Source organism: Tigriopus californicus, chromosome 4 (assembly GCF_007210705.1).
Source record: "Tigriopus californicus strain San Diego chromosome 4, Tcal_SD_v2.1, whole genome shotgun sequence".
Lineage (NCBI taxonomy): Eukaryota > Metazoa > Arthropoda > Copepoda > Harpacticoida > Harpacticidae > Tigriopus > Tigriopus californicus.
The window spans coordinates 7,531,554-7,538,554 of record NC_081443.1 but is presented as its reverse complement, the minus strand read 5'-3'; positions in this window follow the sequence as shown (position 1 = coordinate 7,538,554).

Below are 7,001 nucleotides of genomic sequence, written 5' to 3'. Positions count from 1 at the left end.
CTTGTAGCATATCAGTGACTTTTCATAATCATCTTTTTCTATTAAATTATGCTAAAAAAGCTAATGGTAACTTTAGAAAAAGTGACTTTCGAAAGTTAGGTTCCAAAAACTAGTGAAGTGCTTTTCCTGGTATTATTTGTTGGAAAATGATTTTTGCCAATATTTTCTCGTTTCTACGTTTGTTTGTCCTCACGCACCTAGACGATGGAGAAGGCTCTTCCTCCGCTCAATGAAAAGGACTTCTTGGGTGTTCTTGAACAGCTTCACAGCAAAGAAACCGTAGTGATGAGAGGGTAGTACCGGTATCTTCATGCCTTCGAAATACGACGAGAATTGTTCATTAATTACCCCTTCATGTTCTCGCTCCATGAATTTGGGATTTAAATCGGATGATAATTTTCACTAGCTTCCTTGATCCCTTCTTGTGTTGGGGTAACACTCGGCCAATTTTCCAGCATTCGGGGACTTGACTCTTCAAAATAGGTTGATTGACCATCCACGACTTCGACCCCAATCTTTAGGGCGGCAAAATGTCGTAACATTTTGAGGTTTGGACTTTTGAGGTTTTGGACCTTTCGACAGTTGTCTAGACGGTTTACTCATGTAGAGGTCTTATCTGGAAGGAGGACCTTAGGAAGATCAACGCATTGAGCTGGCTTCTTGGCACCTAAAAGAGGGCCACCTAGGCATGGTTGTACGTTGTGACGAAGACGAATGATCTTTTCCAAGAAGACTCATTGAAGGCAATAGCTGCTTTTTGGAAGGAGAGGATTTCAGGCCCTTTTTTGAGAACCACTGGCTTCCTTTCCCCTTGGCCAGTCATCTCTTGGAAAGAATTATTTCACGACGACCGGTTTTCGGAGGTATATTATTCACTCTCATGAAGACAAAGGAAACCAAACGCCATGGTTAGAACTGTATTCAATAGCCGGGTCTCTCTGTATATGTAGTTTATTCAAGTTTGGATTTCAAAAAGCCAATGCCATCAAGACACATGTTTTTCCATTTCATTATACCATCTTGTGTGAAGAGCAGCTTGGGCAAGCCATGGAGTTTACCTGAAAGAAGTTTTTTTTAGTTTGGCCTCAGACTTCAGCTGTGGGGGAATCTTTGGCCGTCAGAGGTCACAGGGGTGGAAAGTACCCAGAAACCTAGAAATCCAATGATCAACTCATTAAACACCAGGCTCGGGAATTGTTTGAGCTAAAACAAGCTAGATTGCCAATTTAAACCGCCTGGACATTAAATAGGCTGTTTAATAGTCAAAAATGTTACAAAGGTGGCTAATTTAGAAATTGTGTGCCTAAAGCTTCTCAAATCTAAGGATCCTCCTTAAATCTGGTCACCCTGGAGAAAAGGTTAACAAATCACTTGAATTTATTAATGGCCATTGTTATATTCTAGTCACCAATATCCATTTTCCATTTACCATTACTCTTGCTCCCACCATCATACTCGCCATAGACATTTTCCCTTATTTTAAATACCTCCACAAACGATCAATAAATGTCTAGTCAACAGCCCCCATCCGGTAATCATACATGGCACAGCCGGTAGAAGCCGCCTTCAGGCGGAAGAACCTTCCCCCAGCCGGCTGAGGACGCCAATATGGAACTTGGGCCCAGAACAGACGTGATGCGTGCGGAATGGCCGTGGTTGTAGCGGGTGGGCATGGTGCAGCGGGATGGCCGTGGTCGTAGCGAGAGCGTGGTGCGTGCGGAAGGCCCGTGGTTGAAGTGACCCGCCCGTGGGTGCAACGGAAGGTCCGTGGGTGCAGCGGTGACTGGGCCAGGTCGACCGTGAGGTGTCTAAGGTGGTGGGGGAGACATCAATGCTTGGATGGTTGGGGAGGACCGGTGGACGTGGTGACCCGGATGGAGGATGGATCAAACCCCACATCTAGTCAATCCTTCTAGTCACCTAATCAAACAAATTCTCAAACAAATCTGTGATATTTTTGTGGTGTCCCTTTTTGTCAACCCTTGGTTTTGGTGTTGCAATTTTACCAAATATTACTATTTGGTGTTGCAATTTGTCCTTGATTTGACTAGAATACCGTATGAGACAAGAAGATGCAATTTTGGCACATGTACAAGTCTCTCATCAGTTTGTGACTAGTATTTGACAAAGAAAAAAATCCCAAAAAGATTAGACGCCAAAGGCTTTCTGATGTATGGGAATAATTGCCAAGAAACTCAAAGGCTTAAATCAATGAAAAGGAATAGGGTTTGTCAAGTAAACGCGCTCGTGAACAACTGACGTTATTCTATGGAGTAAAATCAAAGACAACATGCCCAGTCAAACCGCACTGTGCATGCATTGAATTTTGACATTTTTTCCATTTTACATGCCTCTCTAAGCAAATATCATTGTGGTATTGACCCAATTTGGTAGTGCATTCACCGATTAACACCAAACATGTTCATTTGGTGGGTTTTGTAACTCAGCTCACTCAAATTCACTTGTTTATTGAAAATTCAATGGGTGGGTGGTGCGAGTTGGCTGTGATGTTTGTCTTAGTTCTCTCTCCCAAAAGTGTCCAAAATCAGGGTGCCGGACCACATTTTTACTTGAATTTTATTCACTTGACATCCCCTATAAAACATTTCTTTCGAAACCTCTACTAGACCAGCCCAAAATAAAACCCACAGTAGATGGCGCAGCTATCAATTGGCTAACCTTGTAAACCAAACCCAATCCTAGTGTCTGTTCATAGAGGTCCAGCTGCAGTCAAAAGCCAAAACAAATTAACTTTTGCTCTTCTTTGTTTATGACATGCATAATGCATGATGTAATGACTGGATCTTGCATTAGCCCGACCTCAGTGCAGAGAAAAATGGACTTTGGATCAGCAGATTTGTACGTCTTAAGATGAAACAGCTGCAGGATTGAGTTCTGGTGAAATAACCACTATATAGCATTCCCCTGAAGGTCAACAACAAATTCCGAAAGAAATCATTAAGTAGTTTATGGGACCACAGAATCTCTAGTTTTATGAACATGTGATTGCAAAACTAGTTACTGTTTATGCTAAAAGACTCATACTACAATTTCCACTCATTTTGAGACAACTGGATAGATTGGGCAAAAAATAATGAACTTCTAGATTGCTCGCCAGGTTGAGTGATTCAACAATTCTCTTGACAATCTGCCGAAAGTAAAAAATGTGAGGTCAATAGATCCAAGGTCCTTCACCTTGGATCTTTCCATGAGGTATGAATATGATTGGCGATTCTGGGAGCAAAAATCATGTACCTAAGCCCTGAAGATGGCAATAAAGGAGACAAAATTGCTAATTGATTGGCAAATGAATTCAACATGTCTTCATGGATGAGCTTGAATTAGTCAAGTATATTTTTCTTCACAACTCCTTGCTTTGAAACGGCTATCAACAGAATTGCGTCATGTCAAGAATAAATGTGGGTAGCAGCATAACATATGATAGCTAAGGAAAAGGGGTCATATGAATAAACATATTTTTTGCTCTCTTCATGTTCTGGAGAAAAATTGATCTGAAAGCATGGGTTTGCTGATCTGAAACTCATGGAAAGACTTGAATGTAACATAATTGATAAATTAGAATTGCTACCAAATAAAATACAAGCAGGCAAGTAAAAAGTAAAGCCTTTTTTAAGGCTCTTGAGTCTCCTATGCTAGATTTCTGCACACCTAACCTATTTCTTTGTTTTCCTTGACATTGCTTTTTAAAGCATATTTATTTGCCTGTTCTTTATATTACGTTAATTTCCTTAAAAAATGACCTGCCTGATTCTCTAACCGTGTTCATCCCTCATTGATAGTTTCTTCACGGGATATAATAACCTCATATTTCCATTATCAACGGATGGTCGAAAAAATGTTGAATCACTCAACCTTGTAAGCAATCTAGAAGCTCATTATTTTTTGCCCCAATCAATGCAGCTATCTCAGAATGAGTGGAAAATGTAGTACGAGCTTCTCAGCACAAAAATGAACTTGTTTTGGACTCCCATGTTCATAAAACTGGAGATTATGTGGTCCCACAAGCTACTTAATAATTTTTTTCTGAATTTGTTCATTGATTGTCAGGGGAATGCCATCCAGTGGTTATTTCTCCAGAACTTATCATGCAGCTGTTTTATCTCAAGATTCATTGTGATAAAACTATATTTTTCAAGTTTTTAGCAAAAAAATAGACTTGCTCGGGTGTTTTTTTCTTATTTTTTTCGTTTGAATTTAGAGAAATTCAACAAGCATTTTCAGATATGACGTAAAGTCCAAGTTTATCTCCCAACTTCAACAGGCTCTACTTGATCTCAATACTTCACAATTGTGATGCGATACTCGTCAATCGCAACTTTAATCAAGCTTAATCTTGAACTTTGACTAAAATCCATTAACGTTGAATAAAACCATCGCTAGTACGTAGAAATTAATCATTGCAAAAAGTGACAATTTCGAAAATTAAACTGTCTCATGTACCGTTCAACTATTTTAGGAACGTGATAGGATAGTGTAGCATTTGACACTTAAGTAAAATGAAAGGCAAGTTTACATGTTTTGTAAGTTTTAAGCGACATCTTTTTGCTACTTTTAGCTTTTACAGAAGTCTTAAAGAACATGGAAAGACTTTATTTCTTGTCGTGTCATTGAAAAAGACAATCAAGTTCCTTGGGAATAACTGGAAACATAATTAGGCCATTTTTCAAACTTTTAATGCGCAAAACGCAACCTTTAAGTTGTAATAACTACAGGGGTGGGCCTATTTACTCGTGCAATGATATTGTGTCATAGACTAAGTTACTATGAACAGATTGATGTGAAAGTTAGCTATTTGTATCCCCGAACGCTGACGACCAATGCAGCAGTTAATTATTCAATATTACCGCCTTTGGCCCGCACAATTGTTAAAAGACGCCCATGGACACCATCAACGGCGGCACGGATGATGGCTTGATCCATATTTGACCATGCAGCCTCAAGGGCTCGTTTCAGGTCATCAACAGATTTGTAGTATTTTTTTGCAGACCTGAACCTCTAAGATAGCCCATATACTGAAATCAAGGGGGTTCGTATCTGGGGATGATGGAGGCCAAAAGTCTTTGGTAAGAAATCCAGGATTTCGCTCCTTCAGCCAACTTTGAGTCAATCTGAAAGTGTGACTGGGTGCACCGTCTTGGGTAAAGGTCCATGGTTCCTCTCCGAAAGTTTTATCGGCCCATGGCATTAGCCCAGTATCCAATATCGAATTGATGTCCACTTTGCTCTTAATCTGGACACCATTTTCGACAAATACCAGAGGAGATTTTGAATCCCGTCTCACGGCCACCTATACCATGACAGAGGCGGGTTTCTGGCGCCTGAGGACAGATTTTTTTCCATGGGCAGGGACTGAATGTCACCTGAAACGACTCGATCATTTTGGCGATTGTACTTCGCCTGGACTGTGAAAAGTTCTTCATCACTAAATACTGGGTTTGGGAGCGTGCCATTTTTTATCCTCTGAAGTAGCTTTTTGCATCGGTCAAGCCTTTTGGCCTTGATTGAGGCAGAAATCAAGTGCCGGTGCTTAAGCCGATAGCTCTTGAATCCCAGGCCTTCTTTAAACATCCTTCTCATGGTCTTTGGGGACATTTCATTGTCTTTATCCAAATCAGTTTGAGGCAGCATGGGATTTCTACGCACTTTCTCGCGGACTCTCTTGATGATGGCAGGGGTCCTTTTGGTCCTTTTTCGTCCCCTCCCAGGTCTATCACATGAAGCCCCGAGCTCAAGTTATCGTTTAATTGTTCGAGAGTTTTGACCAACCTTTGAGGGTTTGAGAGATTGCAGAATATCGCCCTTAGATTTTCCTTGCTTAAACAAGTCAATCACACAACACCTCAGGTCCATTTTTGAGGCTACCATTGTTTCTAGTCTCTCAAATTGGATTCGCTTGTTCACAATAACATCAGTGGTACATATTTGAAGCTTTCAGAGGCCGCCAGTAACGGAAAGGTAGGAAAATTCAAATGTGAAGTGGTGCACGCTTAAAAAGGCCCAACCCTGTAAGCATGTGCTAAATAGAAGTTTATGAAATTTTACGTCAATACATAACTAAATTTAAGACTGATTGACTGCGTTTTTGACAATGATGCATTTGAATGGGCTTTAAGTGATTTAACACACTTATCTGAGCTATTTTTTAAAGTTGTTCCTTTTGCTTCTTTCACAAATAAAAACATATCTAGATGTCTTGGCATTTGAACAAACACTTCACTAGAAAATGTTAACACGTGTATGAAGGGTACCCTTGAAAGCATTCCAATCGAAAAAAGGGTTGCCCAAAGAATTTTCTAAACAATGTTTCTTCTGAAACCTTTTTGATCCTAATAAACCAACAAACACATATATGTGTCGATGATTTTGCTTTTTCCACAAAAGACGAAATCAATTGAAAGATGGCTGAGCGTTATTAAGCCACATATCTGCCCCTCCACCTCTCTGTCACTTCCTCGAAGTTATTGTCAGACAAGACTAAAAGCGGGCTTTGGTCTGGAACTCTGGATTGGTCAAGCAGCCAATACTCAAGTGATCTGATCGAAAGCATGGGCGTGAAAGAATGCAAGCCAATCGATGCACAGATGGAGGCTCATTTGAAGCTTGCGAAGACCGGATAAGGAGAGGATCCAGTTCAAAAAACAGACCCATGGTAGGTGCCTTGCTCTTGCTCTTCCAGGCTGGATATGGCCTTTGCAGTTGCTACTCTGGCCAAGTTCATCGTTGGAATCATGTATTCTCATTAGAAACAAAGTGAGCCTCTCGGAGACACTGTCGATTGGGTGGTTAATTTGGAGGGCACGCGCTCTTCGTCCGGTTTTATATTTCTGGTGGATGGATGATCTATTTTATTGAGGAGTTAAAAAACGCTGTATGTTGCCTTGTCCACCGCTGAGCCCGAATACATGTCTTTATCGAGTGCGACTCTAGAAGCGGTATGACTAAGAAATGTATTAAATACTGGGCAAGTTGTTGACGGTCCA